Source organism: Triturus cristatus, chromosome 6, assembly GCF_964204655.1.
Source record: "Triturus cristatus chromosome 6, aTriCri1.1, whole genome shotgun sequence".
NCBI lineage: Eukaryota > Metazoa > Chordata > Amphibia > Caudata > Salamandridae > Triturus > Triturus cristatus.
Window position 1 is genome coordinate 103,720,785 of NC_140589.1, and position 24,741 is coordinate 103,745,525.

Sequence of the window (24,741 nt, forward strand, 5' to 3'; positions counted from 1 at the left end):
CTTTAGGCTTCATGGGATTGATGTGGCTCCTGTGGATCTGAGAGGAGGGGACAGGGAACTTTCCTTACGCAAACTAGAGGCAAAATGGATCTATATTCTGAGGTCTGTGTCTGAAGGTTTGAATCAGGATCATGAACTGCATCATTATCTATGTTGAACTGTGTTTCGCATGCAGTGAGTCAAGTGATATTCCTGGGATTTTCTGTAACATCATCCCTTGCTCTCTGGATATTTTTATTACGATGACGTTTCTTATGGCCTATTTCGTATCTCCATGTAAAATAATTGTGAACTCTTTTGGGGAGATTTTCACAGATCTTTACATTTTAATCACATCATAACATTGCCAAGACATTTTTATTGGCATACCGACTCCTTCTTTCTGTTCTCTGAAGGTGTTTTTCTGAATCGCTTTCTATTTACGTGCCTAGGTCTGGACATGTTGGATTGCATCACGAAATTTACATTTAGAGCTGATATTTTCAGTAAATATCCTCTCCCCCCCCCCACAAACATTTTTTCATCTATTCAGCACTGGTTTAATCTATTATGAAAAGAAACATATATTTTGGTTTCAATAGCAAATAATTGACGGCATGGATTAAATCTGCCTTTATGGCTTTGCCGCTAAATTTCTTTCGTGCATACATTTTTGATCTTTTTTCATGACTTCCTGTTCATCTCAGTCCATTCGGATTTACATCGATGAACATTGTGGATAATTAAACCTATTGAGGACTAGGCACATTGAAGTCGTGAACACTCATATATGGCTAACACGACATCATGTAGTGCTATCATTGATTGTAATGCGCTCATTAGTGCAATATTTATATTGGTACTCCTATATATCTGTCCCTTGTATACTTTGTTAATACTTTCGAGCATAAGTCTGGTTATAATGCGTTTACTAGTGCGATAGCCATATTGGCACTTTCATACATATTTCCTTTATATATATATTTCTCTCAATACCTTTGAGTATAAGTGTATATTTTTTTTATTTCAGGCAATGAGGAATATAAATAGTAGAAATATCTTTTCGCACACTTTGGCAGATAAAAAATTATAGATAAAGGCCTCTGTCGTCCACCGTTATGATACTGTCTGCTTTTCATCCGCTTTTCGATAAAGTTGTAATTTTCAATTTTGGTTGCGACACTCTTACTTTGTACCAAGGAAGTGGATTGATGACTTTCGGTTCTATGGCCCGCACTTCCGGCCGTGGCGTTCTAGTTGTTGTTTTTCTAGTGAGTATTTAAGGACGTAAGGGAGATTTGCCCATGTTGACGCTTTCCAATTGAATCTGCCGAGACGGAGATGCCGGAACGGAATATGGGTAAGATGCAGGCGTGAAACTTTAGCCAACTTTATGACTGCCTGTTTGTATGCACTGTTCATATACTGGATGCCATTGTGCTTTAGAATAACTCTAAGTCAGATTGTGCTTAATTTTGGGGAGTTGCATATATTACGGGCGTACCTACTTTATATTCTAGAGATACGGTACACTCTTTCTAACTCACACATTATTACATTAGTTGCAGAGTGCTTAATGCAAATTGGTATAGCAATGTAAGTATCGGCTTAGTATAATATTTTTTTTGTACAAGATGGTCAATTTGAAACAAATTTGTTAATATATCTCTTATTGTTGCAGTCACATTTCTGAGCATCCCACGGGGGGCTATAGGACCGTTAACTTTTACAAAGGTTCTTCCTCCTTTTATCGCAAAGCTAGCATGGTTGAGTGCCTTACGGGGATTGTAGGATCTTCAATCTTTGCTGTGGTTACTCCTTCGTTCATTTAATTCAGATAGCCTACCTAATTAATGGCTCAGGTGGACCTAGTGGCAATAAATTAGATTATAGATTGAATCCGTTTTACATATATTTCTTTGGTAATCACTTCTTTCGCCCACATGATTTGCACGCAATCTTTTTACATATGTCTGTTTATTAAATGCTTCATTCCGTTTGCCTACTAACAAACAAATTAAGGACTTGTTGAAGCAATTTATATCTTCCCCTCTAGTGTTTACGTGTGTTACATGCAGCTTGCTTTTTCTTACTTGCCTACTAATTGCTACATTTTACTATTATTATTGACATTACTGAACGAAGTAAGGATTGTTTGTAGCAATTTGCATTTTAGCTGTAGTATAAGGAATAGACTTATCACTCTTGGGACTACTTCTGCATTCCTTCTTAGGTCCGGTCTAAGATGTGGTTGATGGTTCCACATCACTAGCGCCGTTTGTGCCTTACTCTTGCCAAACAGGCATTGTGTAAACTTATGCCCCCTTTTTTTTAATACATTTTTTTGACTAATCTCAGGGTGTCTGCATTTGATGGTTCACATTGTGACTATAACATTTGCTATTGATGCATTGTATTAAATGTATCACAGACCTCCACACTATCATGTTGTGTGTGATGGGGCTGGGAGAGATTTCTTGTTTTTTATTGTATTCTCTTGGATGTAGCTTCTTGTCCTGTTTACAAGTTCGTCATTCCTAAGTATTGTTTGCTTTTTAATTTTTTCTCTTTATTGTTTGCTAGTTGTTGTTGGTGTTGCACAATATTCAAGCTCTTCATTGGAGGAATAATATTCTCTAAAATCTTTTGCCAACACTGGTCCATATAAAACATATTCGATAGATACAGGTATGCTGGTATTTCCATATCCTCTTGTCTTTGTGGTTTTTGACTTAGAGAGCCTTGCCGTGGGGGCTAATGTATTGAAATAAATGCTACTAGGACTTTGGATGAAACAGCCTTTTTTTCCTGCATGCAAGGTGTCTCTACGCCCCATGTCATGGTTGACTTTATTCTGATCTGTTGCCTTTTTCTCTATTCTCTTCTTTTTTTCTTTCCAGCTTGTGTTTCTCCTTTTTCTTTATTCATACTGAAACCGAAAACACTTTCCAGAGGAGCTCTTCTCCATTTGCATGGTAAGTGGAAGGTATTTTTGCATGGGATACAATGGGCCATGATGAACTACAGGCAATTATTTCTGTCTAGTTTCTTCTGTTTCATTTGGTTATATATTTCACCAATGCTGCCTTTTTGGTATGCTTTATTAACAATATTAACTTTTGTTATCTTTATGTGACTTGGTATATTCCTTCTTCTTTTTACCTGAGTATTGGGTTGTGCAGTCTGAACATATTTCATCCGTTGTCTGCAATTTTCTTTGATTATGTAATGTTGCTTTTTTGATTGTTTGTTTTTCTATTAAGATGTGTTGCCTGTCTGTCATTGCTAGTCTCTTTTATGTAATGTATGTTGTAATTATATATATGTAATGTTTGTTGTATTTATATATATTGCAGCCCTGAAGAAGCCCGCCACGGGTAAAACGTGTTGGCTGTATTGGCTTTTCATTATTATATCTGAAATTAAGGATCGAATATTTAAAGATTTCCTCTTCTTTCATGTGTATATGTCCAGCATTTGTGCTTTCAACACTCTAAAGTTTGTTTATGTTGCCTCTCAGACTTTTTGGTTTCCTGCTTCCTGTTCTTGTATGTCATATTCTGTTTGTCACTGTAGGTGTGATCTCAGCCTGTCTGTGGAGTTCACCACTTATGATATGGAGTTCTCCATCTCCTGAGGTGGAGCAATCTGGTGCATCGCTAGATTAAATGGAAGGACAGTAAAGAAAAAGGGGAATACCTGTAGTTTTGAAAGAATCCTTAGTGTAGTAACTGATGGCACTAAACACACAAGGAAAGTGGACAATGGCACAAACTTCCCTTGCCACACTTTTCCTTTCCACGATTTACTGTGGCATCGTATTAAACATGTACATTAAGCTGATGATGAATCAGAGCAATTGTGCCACATAGCATGACTGGCTTACCTGCGAGATACACACAGCATGGCACATATTTTTTCACAACTGCATCAACAAAGCAAATAAAAAAAATTATTTATGCCAACATATTGTACTATACTGTAAATTAAATAACATTTTAAAAGCGAACTATTTTTCAGGCCAAATACATATATTAGTAATCATCATTCACAGTCACATCCCACATGGTAACCTAAAATATTCACAATATGGACATCAACAAAAAAAATAAACATTAGACATGACACTACAAAAGGTTTAAAGCACAGGAAAAAAAATCACATTTAATACTGTAAGACTTACCATCTTGCTGCTGGTTGTGGGGCTCCAGATGTACTGTTTTCCGAATTCTAGTGCAGTGTGGAGAGCCAGGAATACTCTGTGTGGGACTGGGAGCATACCTCAAGCACATCTTGCGCCTTCAATCCTGCCCAGTGTTGGAGGTCCTCCCAGCACTTCCCAGCTCTTCAGGTGTGAACATATGCTACACTGGAGTGTGTGGTGATAGCCTGGCAGATCTGAGTATGGCCTACATTGCTCAACTGGGTTTCAGGTCCCTTTAAAGCTGAGGAGAACACTGAAGGAATCCTTTTCCAATAATCCCCAGTGCTTCCTGGGAGAAACCGAGGGCCCGCTTTTTTGGATCCTCAGTCATTTGGGGGAATTAACTGGAGTAAAATGAGAAGCAGGCTAGAGGTGGATTGTTTGGTACTTTTTGGAAAGCTCAGGAATAGCCTACTTTCTGTCTGCTATATCATGCTTGTCACAGTAGACGGAAAACTCGTCTCTGACTGTAGAGTTCTTCACCTCCTGAGGTGGGGAAATCTGGTATATAAGCATATTAAATAGGTGGGAAAGTAAAGAAAAAAGGAAACACGACTTAGATTTTGAAAGTATCCCTAATGTAGCAATCAAGGACAATTGACACACAGAGGAAGTAGGCAATAGTATACAATTAACTTGCAACACATTGCCTTTCCATCAGTGACTGTGCCATGGCAATAGACTGGGAAACACTGACAGAATATCGGAAAACAGAAACATCGTGTGCATAGTATATTGTGTCAAAAATAGCGAGGACCAAAATATTGAGAAGGTAAGTCTAGATTTACTATTCTTAACTCCACATCTATGTACCTTGGCGATATATATATATCGTCAAGGTACATGGATGTGGAGTTATATATAGTAACACTTTGCTTGCCTATAGAAACTTACCTACACAATATTTTTGTCCTCCATATTTTTGACACATTATTTTATTCACACAATATTTTTTCTCCAATGTTTTGTCTAAATACTATAAACTGATGCACTCAACTGGTGGTGATACATCTCAGTAATTGTGGCAAGCACCATGAGTGGGCCCGCAGAACCTCTTTTTACAAGCATCATACTCGCCATACAAATTGTCTGCTGATCTTCCCCTGACGAAGTTCACCCTTTGAATGAAACACGTTGGCTGATGTTTTGCACAAATCCCATGGACTGTTTAAAATAAAGATTGATATATTTTTGCAACGAAGACACTGATCAAGCTTCTTTATTGACGCTATACCAACTTGGGAGTGCCACGCTCCATTGTTCTCTAAGTTCTGAATTTCTGCTTGGCAGTTGGCATCCCACAGCGGCGGGTGCAGGAGCAGAGTGTGCACACCGACTTCCATCATACAAGTAATCTACTTACTAGGGGATCACATCGAGGAAATGCGGCAATTGGAGTCCGCCGTTGGTTCTCTATTCTCATATATATAATATTCTCATATATATAAAATATATTTAGATATGTGTGTGTGTCTGTGTATATTACCTAGTGGCAGTCGCAAGTAGGTAGTAAGACCTAGTTTCTTTAGGAAAAGCGTTTTTGACTTGCCTATATCTTTGTCGCCTTTTGACGAATCTTCACGAACTTTTATCAAAAAGAAGTGTCAAGTTGGATCTTGTTGTGCATGGAATGTTTTGGTGGGTCTGTCTAGCGGGGGCTGGGAAAAAGGGAGCGGGGTGTTGAACAAAGTGTGCTTCCCATGGTAATTCCCATAGGGATTTTAGACACTACTACAGCCCGAACCACTAAACGGAATTACACCACATTTGGTAGAAAGGTAGCTCTTGGTCCAGAAAGAGTGCTTTTTGTTATTTGGAGTAAATCCGTTCAGTAGTTTTAGAGTTATTAAAAGCAATCTAAATTTGTAAATCCAGGTATGCAGTCCCCGTGCTGAAATCTGACTGGCTGCCGAAAATTCAACCAGGAAGTGTTGGCAGCCATCTTGGGACTCGGCTTCAGCCGAGTTCCCTCAAAAACCTTCAAAAATAAAGAAAAGGGGGCAGGGTAGGAATACCCTCTAGCACTGGTCCTGGGGTCCTGCTGGGACCCCGCCAGGGCAAAAAGCTGTTTTAAGAAGAATATTTTGCAGTGGGAACGCAATGAAGCTGCAAAACTGCGGCAAAAATACAATCAATCAATAAAAGCAAGGGCAGACTCCGGCTCTTGTTTTGAAAAGAGACCCCGGGTGGGCCAGGTCTCAGGGTCATTTGAAGAAAAAAAAAAAGGAGGGGGCGCATGGGGCACCCCTGTAAGGCTCTTTGAGCCACGCGGACCACCACCTCCCCGGGGGTTTATTTTTAATAATGGACGGGGACCACCACCTCCCTGAGGTAATAAATAAAACAATTAGCGGGGGCCTGCGCCCCCCCCCCCCCCCAGGTCCCAGGACCACCACCTTCCTGGGGCCTATGAAATATATAATACTGGGTAGGGGCCACGTGGCCTCCTCCCAGGCCTTATACGGCCTCGGGACCCACCACTTCCCTGGGGCCAGCCCGTGAACACAGAAGTCGTTAATGGCCCTGTGAACTGCCACCTCCCAGGGCCGGCTCATGTTATGTCCCGAGGTGCCCACCCCAGGACATAGCTGTTTGCTCTGACTTGGCGGGGGCTTTGGAAGCTCCAGCCAAGTCAGAGCAACAACAAACTTCGCTCCCAACAAGCAGGAAGCTGTAAAAGTGCTCCAGCTGAGTTTTTTTCTCGGTTTCCCTGCCCACTGTCAAGAGAGCAGGGAAACAGACGAAACGATTGCTCTCCCACACAGAGAGCTACATGTTTAGCAGCTCCCTGTGTGTGAGAGCAACTCAGGCTCCCGCTGGAGGTGGGAATCCGGCAGGGACCGTAGGGGCATTCATACTCCCCCCCCCCCACAGTCCCCAACGGTGTAAACTGGGTGGCTTGGGTAGGCTCCGTGGCACCCAGCATAACAAGGCCGGGCTCTGGAGGATGGAGCCCCAGGGGCTGAAATGGGTCCTGGGACAGGGGACATGTGGCACCCCTCCCCCAATCAAATCTGGCCGGGCCCATGAGGATTTGAGTCCCAAGTCTGAAATTGGAACAGGGAGGGGGGCTGCATGGCCCCCATTCAATTGTGGCTAGGCCCCGGGGGATGTGGTCCCCCGGGCCGAAACCTGCCCAAGGAGGAAGGCCTCGCGGCACCCCTCCCCATTTAATTGTCGGGTCCCAGGGGATGAATGAATGAATATTAGTCTTATAAAGCGCAAACTTTGCCCAAAGGTGTCAAGGCGCTACGGATAGAGCCAGAGGTCGTAGGTGCATAAAAGGCTCCTAGCAATTAGGTGGTAATGAGCCATCTCTTCTGGGCCTTGCGGATCTGACCCCTTTGCTGGCAGATCGTAAATGTTTGGTAGGAACATATAGTTGAAAAAGCCTTTTGATGCTTTCAGAGCCTGTTAGCATCGCCTCTGTGGCATGCGTTCTAGGGCCCGCCCCCACTGTGGTACGATGTGGGAAACTACATTTTCCTGTTGCTAAATGGTGGCTGCAGTGTCCTGTACATGTACATTAAGCACCGCAATATGTTTTCTTTGTATTTCCCTTTCATTGTTCATTTTCCTTTATGTGTTCTCCTTTTTCCCTTCTGGATGTAACTATAGGGGACTACATATCCCAGAATCCCCACACAGAAGTCACTTTGGGTGTGGTTGCCTATGGGTGTGGTCATATCCCAGAATCCCCACACAGCAGTCACTTTGGGTGTGGTTGCCTATGGGTGTGGTCTGCCTATAAAAGGAGCCACACCCATTGGGCATGGCTCACTAGTCTGGATCCTATGTGGGAGTAGCATCTCTCTCCTCTGCTGACTCGTGAGTTCATTGAACCTGCAGGTAAGCCTCTATTGTTTGAAGGCGTCAGTGCGCTTTGGAGCCTATTTGCTGCATTCAGTGTTTGGCAGCACTTTTGCATACTACATTTTGGCAAGCATACAACAGCGCGCTCTAGAGTTTATTTTGACTATTGTATGAACACACTCACACTTCTGATTGCGCGTTTTGGAATCCATTAAAACATTGTGTTGTCGAGCATTAGGTCCAGCGATTACGATCTAGAGCTCTGCTCATTTTGCTTATTGAGTTGGTGACCATAGGGACTAGGGCTCTGGGTTAATTTGGCATAGTGTATGTGGAACTTTCGGAATAGTCCTTTGGTGCTCTTGGTATGTTGATTTTTCAAGCACTTGGGCAAGCTCACACAGGGGCTCATTTGTGTACTGTGTTATAATTATGAATATAGGCTCTGTATATTATTGAACTTTACTGTTAAGAAGGTGTGATTGTAACACATTCCTTGGAAGTGTATTTTCTGTATAACTTGTATCACGGGCTCGTGATAAAGTAGAAACTCATTAGCAATAAGACTCCGCGTAGCAGAGTCTGGTACATGAGAATTATTTAAACTGATTGTTATTGTTTCCCTTGTTCCCTTTCTCAAACCCTTCCCCCCACTTGGTAACTCTAACTTTCAGTGCTGTAATAGCATCCTGAATTGGAGGTACCAAGAGGTGGGCCCATAGAGCAACGTACATACTCCGAGGAAGTGGCGCCCTGACAGATCCTAAGTTGTAAAAGACTTTGTGAACGAGGCAAAGGGCCTTGAATAAAATTCTCCGGCCTAGAGGAAGCCAATGCAACTTGCGAATAGATGCCGAAACTGGGTGGAATTTAGGAAGATCAATGACCAGCCTGGCCGCTGCGTTCTGTACAAGCTGCAGTTTGTGAATGGATCCCTTATTAATGTCCAGATATAGGGCATTATAATAATCCAATCTGGAAAGGACCAGGGCGACAACTGCCTGCTTTCGGGAGGAAAAAGAAAGACATGGAAAGATCTTCCTCAAGACACTAATGATGCCAAAACAAGTGGAAACCGTTCTGTTGATCAGGGGGTCGAAAGAAAGAGAGCTGTCGACTATGACACCAAGATTTTTTGCTGTTGGAGCTGGACAGGGGCATGAACCAAGCATTTCAGGCCACCAGGCATGGGACCATATAGACTGTTGACTACCAAAGATCAAGACCTCTATTTTGTTCCCATTGAGTCTAAGATAGCTATCTACCATCCTGGAGGCCACTGCCTGCATGCAATTTTTAAAATTTGTTGCAGAAGCCTCAATGCTATTGGTGATTGACACAACAATTTGTGTGTCATCCGCATAGGACAGAGCCTTCAGCCCAAAAAATCGAATGACCTTGGCCAGAGGGGCAACATAAATGTTAAACAGAATTGAGCTCAATGAGGAACCCTGTGGGACTCCGCAAAACGAGTGAGTGGCATCAGAGCAGAATTGATCCAGTTTTACTATTTGTGACCGGTCCGTAAGGAGAGAGGAAAGAAGTTTCAGATGGGGCCTACAGGGCCAAAATTTGCCCGGGGAGGGGGCCGCGCGGCCTCCCTGCCCTTCTAATAATTGGCCGGGCATCCCCGTCCACCTTAGTAGTATGTAAATGTATTCCTGTATTTTGACAGGATGATGGACAGCTTATCAAAAGGTGCCCAAGCATGTTTCCCGCCGTTTTTGGTGACACGTTCTTCATGCCATGGAATATGAGAACATCTCCACCAAACAAAGAAGCATTTGCTTGATGTAGCTAAGAGGAAGTACCCTTGTTTGGTGGAGATTTACCTCTTTGTAATCTCGTTGTCCTCTCTAGAGGAGGATTCATGTTATCACAGATTTCTCGATAAAGACATACAAGGAACAAACACATTGCCAAAACATGTTCAAGGTCACTGGAAACATTTCCTTGTGGTCCATTAAACAGATGTAGAGTAGAATACGCACTAGATATTTACCCAACAAGGTTGGAGTTTCAAATTAACCAGAAGAAAGTACTCTACATGAGTAGATATTTTGTGCAAAACTGTGGACTCTTTTTAGATAAAGGGTCGGGTGGGCTTCTGTTGTGGCCCAGTCACTCACACTACTACTGACACACCCACACAGGTGGACAAAGACACTTAGACACCCACTTACATACTAAGGCACTCACACAACCACTGACAGACCCACTCAGACACTGATACATTAACTCAGAGACCTACTCAGACACTATCACACGCACTCACAGACTCACCCAGACATTCATTGACCCACTCACAGACGCACTCAGACATTCTCACACCCACTCATAACCCCACACAGGCACTATGCAGCCACTCACAGAACCCCTCAAATACTCTCACAGTCACTCACAGACCCACTCAGATACTCATGCGCCCACTCACAGACCCACTCAAGATACTCATGCACCCATTTACAGAACCACTCATACTCTATCACACCCACTCACAGACCTACTCAGACTCATGCACCGACTCACAGACCCACTCACAAAACCTGCTCACAGACCCACTCACTTATGCACCCACTCACAGACCAACTCACGCACCTACTCACTCATTCATACAGCCACTTAAACACCCTTTCGCTCACCCATACAGCCTCTTAACAGAACCACTCAGTGACCCATACAACCACTCACACACTCACAAAACCACACACACACTCACAGACCCATACAGACACTCACACACCCACCCAGAGACCCATATAGCCACTCACTGACCTATAAATGCACTCACACACCCACTCTCAAAGGTTATAGGTTACAGTAAGGAAATAAAGTTGAAAAAACGTCAAAATTCACAACAAAGAAAACAACAGTTACAGGTACATCATAGTTAGGAAATATAATTTCTTTTAAACTTAAAGAGGGGGCATCTTTTAAAAAAAAAAAATTTAATCAGCACCGTGGAACCACTGCAGCGCAGATAAAAAACAAATTGTATCCGATATAGACTTCTAGCTGCAGATTCTTTACCTTAGTGCATCCCCTGGCGTCAGACCGGATCTGAAAGAGTTTTTCGGAGTACCCCTGGCTGCCAGTAGGAGGCGTCGTTCGGCTCAATGTCTGTCGTCATCGTCCATTCTGGAAGTGACCTATATAGTACCTATGTAGGTGCCACCTCAGTGCGCTGGCGTCAGTTATTTCATTTCTACACCAGATAGTGCCAAACTGGGCTGAGCTACCCTAAGTCATTTTTGACTAGCTTTTTTGCAACTTTTTCTCGACTCCTTTTGAGAGTTTTCTCTCCTGGTGTGAGGATGTCATCCATGAAACCAGCTGGTTTCAAGCCATGCAGAGCCTGTCACAGGCAGATGTCTGTGACAGACCCCTATCTGGTTTGTTTCTGGTGCTTGAAGCGTGACCAAGACTCCAAGGCCTCTGAGGACAGCTGCGTCATGCACCCTAAGGAACTCAGGGAGCAATCCCTCAAGCTCCTTGCCGCCTGTCGTCGAACGACTCTGCAGCGCTCAAGATCTCGGTCAAGCGGAATGTCCGGAATCCTTTGCAGAGCCACACCCGGCGGTCGCTGTCACACTCCAAGTCGTCAGGTGAGTCCCACAAACATAAAAAATCCAAGAAGTCGAATAGGCCTTCGATTTCACTGTAACTGTAGAAGTCTTCCAACGAGGCACGGGAGCATCAGCAGAGCCAGAGTCAGGGTCTGCTCTGCGCTTCCCTTATTTATCGAGAGCTGAAGCAACACCCGCCCAATTCAAAGAGTTTTATGAGGCAATGCACCTCATATTTGGGTGGTCAGCCTCTCTGAAGCACCTTCAAGCCCCGTGGGTTCAGGAAAGGCACCTACTAGATCCTCGCCAGCAGGTTCACCCCCTGCGCCTGCTGGGTCCCATGGATCTCTTGCTGGATCCAGACTGGAGCCGCCAGCGAGACCGAGACCATCTTCGGCACCCGCTCAAGTGCTGATGACTCACGGCAGCCCCATCCCCATCTTCATTCCTGACTCCTACAGGGGAGCCAGATGGGCGTCGCCCGACATAGGTTCTGGCGCCGACTGGGACCATACTCTCTGGAACACAGCCAGTGCCTTTTTCTCTTGATAGGCTTGGAGTGGGAGAGGACTAGGAGGGGTCTGAGGACCCTTATGATTACCAGCATCCCTTAGATGAGGAGGACAACTGATATAACGAACTGGTGGAGGCCAGTGGGCTAGACACTTCACCTGACACTGGCTGGGTCTCTCCTCCTACAGTGGCTGTGGCTATGGAGGAGGGAGCCTATTTCGCTATGTTGTTGCGTAGAGTGGCTGTGGTCTTGGATCTTCAGCTGTCTTCAGTGGCAGTCACAGGTCTTGATACAGGTGCTTCAGCCAGGAATTACTCCCTCAGAAGTCTTTTAATGAAGCCCTTACTGAACTCCTACTTAGGGCCTGGGCCAAGTCCTGCACAGGGGCTCCTATGCATAGCAAAACTGCCAGCCGCCCTCACCCTGCTACTGGGGATCTCAGTTTCTATACCCAACAACCCAGCCTGGACAGCTTGGTGGTCCAAGTCTCCAATTCTAGGATCAACCCCGGTGTGTTCTCTACCACTCCACTGGAAAAGGAATCCAAAAGGGTGGACACTTTTGGAAAAAGAATGTTCTTTTCCGCCAGCCTTGTACTGCGGTCGGTGAACACTGAGTGACTTTCGAGTCTATATTCCTATACAATCTGGGATTTGGTTGCACAAGTGCTACCCATGGTTTCGAAGGAGGCCCGATCCATATTCTCCCAAGCAATTGCAAACGCAACAAAGTGCACCATATGATGTAGACTTGACACGACTGTGTCGCTGGATAGAGCAATTTCATCGTCAGTGGCCCTATGCCCAAGAGTCACTTATGGACATGCCCTTTGATGGCTCCCACCTTTTAGGAGAGAATGTGGACTCAGCGTTGCAGCGCTTTAAAAACAGCAGAGCTACAGCCATGTCCTTGGGCTTGCCTATGGTCCTTCGTCACCCACAGCCCCCTTCAACCTGTTTCATGGCCACTTAAGGGGGCTCCAACCACGTTCATTCCCTCCCAGCCACCAGTCAACAGGCTTCCCATACTTTTTGTGACCAAGGATATGAGTTCCATAAACCACGTGGGACAGGCAGCCACAAGTCGGGTTGGTCCACCACTGCCTCCAAACACCTTTAGTTTGCCCTACGACCATAATGGGCATCCAGTGGGAGGTAGGATACGCCATCCCCTTTACCACTGGGGGTCAATAAAATCAGACCGTTGGGTTTTGCAAATAGTCCAAAGGTGCAACTCCGTCCCCTATGTGACTTCCTCATCCATCCACCCACTTATGACCGGCTGACAGAAGACCACCTGTCCTTGCCCAGTCAGGAAGTATAGGCTCTCTTGGCCCAGGGAACCATTGAAAGGATGCCAGCATCGGAAAGGTCGTGGTTGCTATTATCGCTACTTTCTGGTGCCCAAGAAGGATGGATGCCTTTGTCTTATTCTATACCTCTAACCTCTCAAATTCGTACTGACATTGAGAAATTCAAGACACTCATGCAGGTTCTGTCTGCCCTGGACCCGGGAGACTGGATGTTAACATTAGATTTACAGGACACATATTTCCACATTCCCGTCATGCATGCCCGCAGACGTTACCTGGGATTCATAGGCCAAGAGTACTTTCAGTTTTACTGTGATTCCCTTCGGCCTTACCAACACCCCTTGGGAGGTCACGAAAGTGATAGCGGTGGTTGCACTCATCTGCGGAGATTGGTGGTTCCAGTCTTTCCCTACCTCGACGATTGGCTGTTGAAGTCAGGCTCGCCCCAGGCAGTGGACTCCCACCGTCAGACTACTGCAAACCTTCTCCACTCGCTGGGGTTCACTATCAATGTGCCGAAGACTCCCTTTCAGACGCTCCCTTTCATCTGAGCTGTTCTGGACACTGCAGTTTCTGGCTTATCCTTCCAAGCGGCGAGTCCAGTATATTCAGGCTATGATACAGATGTTACAGCCTCTATCCTGGATTTCGGTGATAAACACTAAGGTGTTGGGTCTCATGACCTCCTTCATTGGATGTATGGCATATTCATGCATGCTTTTCCAACGCATGCCTTTACAACGCGGGCAATACAACAAGCGCGTCATTACCACGCGTTCCATTACAACGCAAGTCGTTACAATGACTTGCCATAGGGAAGCGCTGGACTTTGGAATAGTTTATTTTACTATTCCAACTCTAGTCTGGGCAACAGTAGGTAAGGTGTTGGATTTAAAATCCAACAATGCATTCCCTAAAGCAAGTCATTGTAACGACTTGCGTTGTAATGGAATACGTGGTAACAACGCGTTCATTGTAGTGCCAGCATTGTAATGACACTGCGTAGTTCTGTCTGCGTTGTAAACGCTGTTTCCCCCTGCATCCTGCTTGAGGATCATGCCCATTGGCATATACGAGCTCAGCAGTGGGATCTGAAGTCTCAGTGGACAAAGCATCATTGGAATCTCTCTGAGATGGTCCAGATCTCGAAGGGAACTGCAAAAGTTCTACAATGGTGGCTGATGAACCCCTATTGGGTCAAGGGTAGACCACTCTCCCTTTCCTAACCTCTGTACAATTTCCCTCTTAGTCTCTTGACCATCATAACTGTCTTCCTAGTGGCAATAACATGAGCCAGGAGGGTCCGATGATTACAGGCGTTCTCAGCACACCCTCCATACACCAACTTCTGTTGGTCCTCCAGACACATGCTTTCTTCATTCCAAAGGTTGTGACTCCCTTCCATGTAGGCCAAAACATCCCCCTGCCTACCTTCTTTGTTCTGCTTCATCCCACTAAAGAAGTGGAGAGACTCCACCAGCTGGATCCAAAAGAGAGTTGTTCCATCTAGACTGTACAAAAGACTTCCGGGTGGACGATCAACTCTATGTGGTGTACACAGGTGCTAAGAAGGGGACGGCTCTGCAGAAATGAACTTTTTGATTCAGAATTGGCTTTGCAGACCCACGTTCAGGTAAGGCATTGCTTGGATATCTATTCTAAGAGAAGGAATCTGCGGCTAAAGGTTTCTATCAGTTGAACAAGTGACTTACCTTCGGAAATGCCTTATCTGGTAGAGACTCTATCTAACCACAGATTCCTTACCAATCCTCTTCATTCTGCAAGCCAATTGTAATATCAGGGACTCCCTTCTCAGTGCCTTAGTTTTTCCACATCAGTGGTCAGTTCTCATTGTGGTTCCGCGCTCTTAGCTTGGAAAATCGCCAAAGTAATTGACGTCGGCGCGTAAGGGGTTGAGCCAATATATGTACCGTGCATGTTCCTTCTTGTGCAGACATCGGCACAGACGTGGAGCCGAATGACTACACCTACCGGCGTGCAGGGGTACTGCTAAAAAATCATCCGGATTCAGTCTGATGCCTGGGGATATTCTAAGGTAAGAAATGTGCAACGAAGGTCTCTACCAGATAAAGCGTTTCCAAAGGTAAGTAACGTGTTCTTTTGGCCACTGAGAGGGATAGGGAAGAACTGGTATTATTAGTGCCTTGGATTAGTGATTTCAAGAATGTTGCATGAGGGTATGCAGGGACACCAATAGATAAAATGAAATTTGTTGACAAATTATTCTGTGCAGAGTGCACAAACAAAAGGCCAATTACAGCCTATGAACTGCCAGCATTACAATAAGATTATGGTCAACAGCATGAAGTGATACAGACCCTACAGTCAGTTACCTTCAGAACCCTTTGAAGCATCCTGTCATGGATGATTAACGAAGCACGGACTGTGCCATAAGCGTATATGAAGGCACGGATAAGTGTTAGAATAGAGTTGGCTGCCGCAATGCATCCGTAAACGGTGAGGTAGAACTTGAGATCCTCGGAGATGATTGGCTGCGCAAGAGTGATGGCGGTGGAGTGTCTGGTGGATCAGAAAGAGTTAAACAATATGACGCTCCGAATTCATTACTCATAGGTGGCTGCAGAAGGCAGGTACTGCTCCTTATATGTGGTGCATTACTGTCAGATGATTGTCCTATAGAGTACATTAAAACAAATACACACAGCTGTTTGTGAACTGACAAATGATAATAATAATATTGGTCTCTGTTTCATGTGCTGAGTGTCTAGAAAACATGGAGTATAATTCAGAAAGGATGGACACATGGTTTAGGAGGCGGTAGGTGATAATTTGTGTTAAACAAATATAACTTAATGAGTAACGTAAATATACATTACACCAAACATATTGAAAGAAGCAGTACAACAAATGCCTTCTACTAGAATCACATATGAAATACCCTAGATTTAAATTTCAGCAGCATATTTTTGAAGATTGTTTACCAATGAACAAGCCTATCTGGGGGACGGGAGGTGGTGGTTTTGAGGGTCTTGATAGTAAAATATGCATTAAGTCCATTAAAGGTCTTTTAAATATGTGCCATGGCATTCTTTGCACTCGGGCACCAAAATTCCCTGCTGGAGCTCTGACAACTTGCTAAAAGTAAAAAAGGTGGATGGTGCTGGCAGTAAGAAAGGAGCTCCTCTTTCGTCTGGAGCAGGAACTAACCGTGGATGGCACAATCTCATGCTCCAAATACAAGGAGTCACAGATCTAGGTGAATCCATCATCTTTCTTTAGCTCACTTCGCCACCCCAGTTCAGACCAAACCATATGCAAATCAGTCTTGATCCTGATCCTCAAGGGAAGAGGCCAGCCAGAACTGCCAGCCAGGTCTTCCATGGACCGGAAACAAGCATCCTGAGACCGGTTTCGGGGAACACCCCTCATCAGCTAGGCAAGCTTGAATCCAGTGGCAAAGTGAGCAAGGGACCCACATCTGGGCATACCTTGTCAACTTAGGGCATACAAAGCAAACACAAGGAGATGATGGACGGAGCGCTGAAACTTTTCAGACACTCACCCCCAGTCACAGATCTAGGTTAAATCCATCATCATTCTGGTCCAAGGAGGACCTGGCCTGGCAGTTCGGGCTAGACTGTTCCCATTGGAAACAATGTCAAGACTGATTTGCATAAGATCGGGGCCAAACTGGAATGGCGTGGCAAGCGAAATAACGGTGGATTAAACCCAGATCTGTGACTGGGCGTGAATGTTTGACAATGTTCAACATTCCGTCCATCATCTTTTTGTGTTTAATATTCACCCTAAGTGGGAGGGGTATGCCCAGACGTGGGTCCCATGCTCGCTACACCGCCGGTTTCAAGCTAGTTTGGTTGATAAGAAAACAAGTTACTTACCTGTAACTACAGTTATCCAGTATTGGTATCTTTCATAGATTCACATGCCTGAATCATTCCCCGTCGCCGAGGCGGGAGTCCCCGGTAAATAAAAAAGTAGTGCCAAAACATTAGTAGTAGTAGTAGGCCCAAAGAAAAGGCCTAAAGCCTAGATCTTAGTAGCCTATCTACCTCATTATGCAAAAGAAACCAAGAATTTGGTAACAACCAATCAGACACCAGCACCCTTTTAGAACCCTCTCAGCAGAGCCAGTTCTCCTCAGATTTTCGTAGCACAAGTGGGAAGTAACGTCCCAAAACATAGAGAACTGACTCTACGGGGAGGAGGGTGGGTGCATGTGAATCTATGAAAGATACCAATACTGGATAACTGTAGTTACAGGTAAGTAACTTGTTTTCTTATCCAGTATTGGGGTACCTTTCATAGATTCACATGCCTGAATCAGAATAGCGAGCAGTATACCAAGTATACAGTCATTTGCGGATGGTGGGAGACTAGTGCTGATACTCCCTAATTGCATCCACAGCTTGTTAACAAGAGATATAAGAAAAGATCTTAAAATTCGAAACATGCAATCTATAAAGAGAAAACAGCATGTAAAGCAATAACATAAAATGAGAGCAATTCATTACTGTAAAACTTTGCATTGTCATGCCAAAAGATAAACATATTACATGTTAAAAGTATGAAAAAGGTACCTGAAAACATCTCAAAGAAATAGATGTCGCAGGACAGCTTGTCCAACTGCTGCATCGTCTCGATGCGTAGATTGGAGGCAGTAATGTCCCGTAAAAGTGTGGACATTTTTCCATGTCGCAGCACGGCAGATATTCTCCAGAGTCACTCCAGCAAACAATGCGGTAGACGCTGCTATTGTTCTCGTGGAATGGGCCTTGGGTTTTCGTAACAATGGCCTGTGAGCTTTGTCATGGCAGAAAAGGATTGTAGATGCAATCCATCTGGCAATGGTGGATTTCGTCACCGCCATTCCCAGGGTAGTTTGGCCATAAGCCACGAACAACTGGTCAGACTTTCTAAGGTTCTTTGTTTTTTGAAGATAGAATTTAAGACATCTTTTGATATCGAGAGAATGTAAGGCTCGTTCCACTGGAGTAGATGGATTAGGAAAGAAAGTTTTTAACCTCACTGGTTCATTAAGATGAAACTGTGACGGCACCTTAGGGATAAATGTTGGATTAGTTCGGAGGTGCACGTAATCTTGAGTGAAGTGTAGAAAAGGTTCCTTTATAGTAAATGCCTGAATTTCACTTACTCGACGAGCTGATGTTAAAGCCAGAAGTAAAGCAACCTTCCAGGTAAGGAATTTGAGGTCAGCCTTGTGGATAGGCTCGAATGGATGCATCATTAATTGCATTAAGACTGTGTTGAGATCCCATTCCGGTGGCGGAAGCTTGACCGGAGGAAACTCCCGGAAGAGTCCTTTCATAAACTGCTTAACTAAAGATGATGAACAAAGGGAAGGGCTATGAGCACCCTTTCTGAATCTGGAAAGTGCAGCCAAGTGGACTTTGACTGAAGGGAAAGAAAGTCCAGATCTTGCCAGGTGTAACAAATAAGGGAGGACCAGTTCTGCAGGAGCGTCCACCGGGTGCACCTGGTTTGTTTAACACCAACAGCAAAATAGTTTCCATTTTAGACGGTAAGTTTTTATCGTGCAGTGAGCTCGTGATTTTGTTAATATATCCCTACAGTCTTGAGGGATATTTAAGTCCTTGAATTCTAAGAAGTCAGGAGCCATGCGTGTAAATGTAGGGATTGAAGGTCTGGGTGGAGAACCTGACCTCTGTTCCTTGACAGCATTGTGGGCGTCGGGAGAAGACAAATTGGCTGGTCCTGAGATAGTAATAGAAGTTCCTGAAACCAGTATTGCAGTGGCCATCTGGGTGCAATCAAGATGAGACGACAGCCCTCCAACTTCATTTTGCGTATGACCCTCGGTATTAGAGGTATCGGGGGAAAAGCGTAAGCACAAATCCCTGACCATCGCATGGACAGGGCATTCCCCCTTGACCCCTGCTGAGGGTATCTGCTGGCATAAAAGCGGCATTTCTTGTTCTCTTTTGTGGCGAACAAATCCAGTGACGGTGTTCCCCAAGCTCTGAATACTCTGAGCACTTGAGCTTGCTCCAGCTCGCATTCGTGGCAATCCGATTGGGATCTGCTGAGCGTGTCCGCTAATGTATTGCAGAGACCTCTGACATGTTCTGCTCTGAGGGATATGTTGTGGAGTGTGACCCATTCCCACAACTCCTGAGCCTCTGTGGACAGAGTTGCTGATCTTGTTCCTCCTTGTTTGTTCACGTAAAACATGCTGGTGGTATTGTCGGTCCGAACCAGAACCGAAGAACCTGCAATCCTTGGAAGGAAAGCTTGGAGAGACAGGAAAATTGCTCGCAATTCCAGACTGTCGATGTGTTTGTTCTTGTACTCTGGAGACCACTTCCCCTGTATCTGTAAGTCTTGGAGATGACCTCCCCATCCTTCCATGGAAGCATCCGTAGTGAGTACAAAGTCTGGAATCTTCTGTATGAAAGTGAGCCCATCTGCTAAGTTGGGTATGTGGGACCACCAACTTAGAGCGCTCTTCATGCCTGAAGTGACTTTGAGGATGTCGTCGAAGGAACCCGTCGCCTGCTGCCACTGAAGGTGTCATTCCTCCTGCAAGGGTCGCATCCGGAGCCGTGCCAGAGGGACGAGGTGTATTGCAGAGGAGCACATCCCTAGGAGTGATGCGAACATCCGGACAGAAACTGACTTTCTTCTGGAAATCAGGATTGCTAACTTTTGAAGACGAACCTGCCGTTCGTGAGATAAGAATGCTTTGCAGCGGACGGTGTCTAGTAAAGCTCCCAGAAAAGGAAGAATCTGGCTTGGATGTAATTGAGATTTGCTCCTGTTCACCGTAAGCCCCAGAGAGTGGAACAGACGAAGAGATGTTGTCACGGCAGCCTTGACTGAGCTTTCCGAAGGACCTTTTATCAACCAGTCGTCTAAATACGGGAAGACTTGGATTCCTTGGGATCGTAACGCTGCTGCCACCGGGTCTAGGCACTTCGTAAATATCCTTGGTGCAGATTTTAGCCCAAACGGGAGCACTTTGAACTGATAATGGGCGCCAGCCACTGTGAAGCGAAGATACTTGCGATGCTTCGGATGTATTGGGATGTGAAAGTAAGCGTCTTCCATATCTAAAGAAGCTAGAAAATATTCCTCGTTGAGGCAACCTAGAATTTCTTGCAGAGTGACCATGCGAAATCCTTGCTTTTTGAGGAATCTGTTCAGATTGCGAAGGTCTAAGATTGGACGCCACTCCCCTGATTTCTTCTTGATGAGAAAAAAGCGGGAATAGAAACCCCTCCCCTTTTGAAATGTAGGAACCTTCTCGATTGCGTTCTTGAGGAGCATCGTTAAAGCTTCCTTGAATAGTAAGTGAAGACGAGGGGGAGGGGGTCCCTTGGGTGGTGTGTTGGGTGGCTTGGTGACAAACTCTAAGGTATGACCGTTGAGAACCAGGACCAGAACCCACTGGTCCGATGTAATCTCCTGCCACTTGTTCACGAAAGTTGAAATTTTCGCATCCACAGGTAGGGAAAAGGGGGTGGAAGGCGCCCTGCAGAAATCATTGCTTCCTTGTGGTGTCTCTTCCCTGATTCTGCGATCTTTTTCGTCCGCCTTGACGAGAGAAACCAGATGTGTTGGTTTGTCTGTAGGAAGATTGATATGATTGTCGATACTGAGGCTGGTACCTATTCTGTTGGGTGTGATAACCTCCTCTGGATGAAAATCCACGGCCTCTTGCGCCTCTGAAGGTACCTCATTTGTACTGCAAGGAGCCCAATGATCTTGCGGTATCAGAATCGGTCTTTATTGCTTGGAGTGCGTCATCTATATGCTTTCCAAACAATGACTCGCCATCATAGGCCATATCCAATATTTTTGTTTGGACTTCTGGTCTGAACGGGGTAGCCTTAAGCCAACCCTGGCGTCTAAGAACAGCTGCACCAGCCAACTGACGGAAATTAGTATTTACAATATCCAGAGCGCAGTCGATAGTCTCTGATGCTGCACGCTCACCCTCCAACAAAATCTTCCGAGCGTCTTGTCTGTTGTCCTCTGGGATGAGATCAATAAAGCTTGCCATTTCTGACCACATCTGGCGGTCATAACGCCCTATTATCGCCAACAAGTTGGCTGCCCTGATGGATGCGGCTGCCATAGTTGAAAATTGTTTGCCAATCAAATCCAGGCGTCGTCCTTCCCTATCCGGCGGTGTAGTGACAGGTGCTGCCGGATTTTTAGATTTTTGTTGGGCTGCCTGTGAGATAACCGAATCTGGCCGAGGTTGGCCAATGAGACAGGAAGGACTGTTGGCAGGAGCACGGTATTTTTTGTCAATCCGTGGAAGCACCGCTGGCACTGATGCTGGGTTTTTCATAATTTTAACTCCTTCCTTCCAAATGTAGTCAATGATAGGGATAGCCCTCGTAACCTTCCTTGACTCCTCTTTAAAATCGTGAAGAAAACAGTCAGACTGTTCAATGGTAACCGGCAAGTGGAACCTGGTCGCAGCGCGCTGCATTAGGTTATGGAATCCCCCTATATCCTCTGGGGGCGAATCAGACGGTAGAGGGGTGGGTGGCGAAGGCATAGGGATGAAATAAGAATCCCAAGGGTCCGCTGGGTCTGGTAGCTCGCCCTCTTCGAATTCCTCTTCAGAGGTTGAATCTTGACCCTGACGCGGGTCCTGATGAGGGTCAGGCATTTGAGGCGTTGGGGCTGGATCTTCAGGCAAAGGCAATGGGTCCGGCTGCGGCGCAGTCCGCGGAACCTGTGGAGTGGCTGGCTGCGATGGAAAACGCTGCTTATAATCTGCAAGCATTGCTTGCAGGTCCTGAATTAAAGTCGGAGGCAGATGTGACATCTCACTCTGACGAGGTTGTCTGTAGCAAGGTCTCTGATGCGGAATGACTATATCTTCCTGATAGTAATGCCCCTGATAATTGTCCTCCTCTTCTTCATCATAGTCATCTTGACACTTGATGTGCAGTTCAGAAGGATGGCGAGCGATCCCAAAGGGCCCTTCATCCTCGTCATCCTCATAATCCTCATCCTCACCCTGCACATATGTTTCTAGGAGATGTGAGGGGATAAGCGGTGATATATCGCTACATTTCTGTCGTTGAAAAGTCTTTAGCTGAAAACTCCTGGTGGAAATAGGAGTGGAATGAGCAGGCGCGATTACAAGAGTCTGAGACTGAACCGGTAAATCTGCAGGCGATGTTAGTAGATTTTTAGTGTCCATCGTCGACGAGGTCGTCGTCGACGGGGCTATCGTTGATGGACTTGTCGATTGGATCGTCGTCGACGGAGTCGTCTTCGTCGACGAGGTCATCGTCGTCGACGGGGTCTTCGTCGACGAGGTCATCGTCGTCGACGGGGTCGTCGTCGACGGGGTCATCGTCGTCGACGGGGTCTTCGTCGACGGGGTCTTCCTCGACAAACTCGACGGGGTCTTCGTCGACGAACTCGACGAGGTCTTCGTCGACGAACTCGACGTCGACCGAGCCTTCGTCGACGGGCTCGACGTCGGCGGGGTCGTCGTCGATGGGACCTTCGACGATGAGATCTTCGTCGACGGGATCGTCGTCGACGGGACCTTCGACGACGGGATCTTCGTCGACGCTTCTCTTTTCGACGATGAAAGGCTCGTCGATGGCATCATCGTCGACGACAGCTCGACGACGGGCTTTTTTGAGAGGATAGTATTCCTCGTTGACAGAATAGGCGAGGTAATGGCCGTCGTCGAGATGGTTTCAGTCAATGAAGGAGCAGATGAGGTGACAGAAATCGTAGGTGGAGAGAAAGCCATAGATTTTGAAAGGCTTTTACTCACAGTTGGTGTCGTAGCCTTGACTGTAGAATGCTGAGGAGAGTGCGCTGATTCAGAGGAAATTTTGGGATTTCTCTGAACAGAACCAGAAGTAGAATGGTGAGATTTCTGGCGCTTCTTCCCCTCACTGGAAGAGCTGTCCTGTGATCTAGCTCTCTTGCTAGAGGTAGAGGCTCTGTCATCCTCCTCAGCCGAAGAGGATTTGAGCCACAAAAGCACTCTCGCCTCCCTATACCTAAGAGTCTTGGTAGGGAAGGTGCGGCAAATCTTGCAATCTCTTGCCTCATGTTTAGGATAGAGGCAGTAGATGCAGTCCAAATGTTGCTCATCAACATGGACCCTCTTCTTGTCGCAGGTCCTGCAGGATTTAAACAAGGCCTTCTTGTCAGACATGCTGTAGCAAGTTGAAAACTGAGAGGCACTCAGGGAGACTCCCTTCCACACGACGTGCGGTGAAAATCTAGGAGAACTGGCTCTGCTGAGAGGGTTCTAGAAGGGTGCTGGTGACTGATTGGTTGTTACCAAATTCTTGGTTTCTTTTGCATAATGAGGTAGATAGGCTACTAAGATCTAGGCTTGAGGCCTTTTCTTTGGGCCTACTACTACTACTAATGTTTTGGCACTACTTTTTTATTTACCGGGGACTCCCGCCTCGGCGACGGGGAATGATTCAGGCATGTGAATCTATGAAAGATACCCCAATACTGGATAAGGGGTGATGCCCCAAAACCGGTCCTAGAATGCTTGTTTTCCGATCCAGGGGGGACCTGTTCCCTTAGAGAACAGGGTTAAGGCTGATTTGCATATGGCTGGGTCCAAACTGGAATGGCGTGTCAAGCAAAATAACGATGGATTAAACCCAGAACTGTGACTGGGAGTGAATGTTTGACAATTTTCAACATTCTGTCCATTATCATCTTTTTGTGTTGCTATCTCATGCTCCACCAACAAGTTGCATTTCATCCCAGGTATTCTTCCCTGTACCCGAAACTATTCCAAGACTGTTGTCTAGCCACAACTCATTAGAGAATGGAACTTTCCAAGATGTCTGTACTTCCCACACTCCTCAACCTTTCTTGCAGCTTCCTGGTTCTCTCTCTAAAAGGTGTCCATATCATCAATAAGCTACTTTACAATGCAGTCAAAGAATGTGTTGGTGTGTCATTCACCCCCTTGTTCTCATTTCTGTGAAATACACAGTTCTCTGCTTTAGTCGGGAGGGCATTCTCCAGCTTTTCCTTACTTGCCAGTGCTTGCTGCATCTTCATCTGCCTTTCACCAGAAAACTTTCTTTGCATTCCTTCACTTGTATTGGTTTCCTTCGGCTTGATTCGGATTCCTGTCTAACAAGAACTTGACCTGTTTTTTTTGCCATTGTGTTTTTTTCCTCTGGATTCTGTGACCCTATGCTGCAGACACCTGTCCTTACCAGGTATGTGGTAATCGTCCAAGGACAAAGTGTCTAGAGGGAGTCGCCTATACCTCCGGCAAGCTAGAGAAAGGCTAAAGGTTACTGTTGTGTCCATCTATCTGTAATTCACTCCCTCCTACCTCTCACTG

The 24,741-nt window shown here is 45.5% G+C and overlaps 1 pseudogene across 1 annotated transcript in view; it reads right to left on the minus strand.

The window, feature by feature from the left end:
* Positions 1-24,741, minus strand: part of LOC146816444 (ATP-binding cassette sub-family C member 10-like) — an 839,384-nt pseudogene that overhangs the window by 374,761 nt on the left and 439,882 nt on the right. Inside the window, exon 13 of the transcript XR_014962842.1 lies at positions 15,743-15,929. The product of XR_014962842.1 is annotated as an ATP-binding cassette sub-family C member 10-like (transcript). The remainder of the gene's footprint in view (positions 1-15,742; positions 15,930-24,741) is intronic.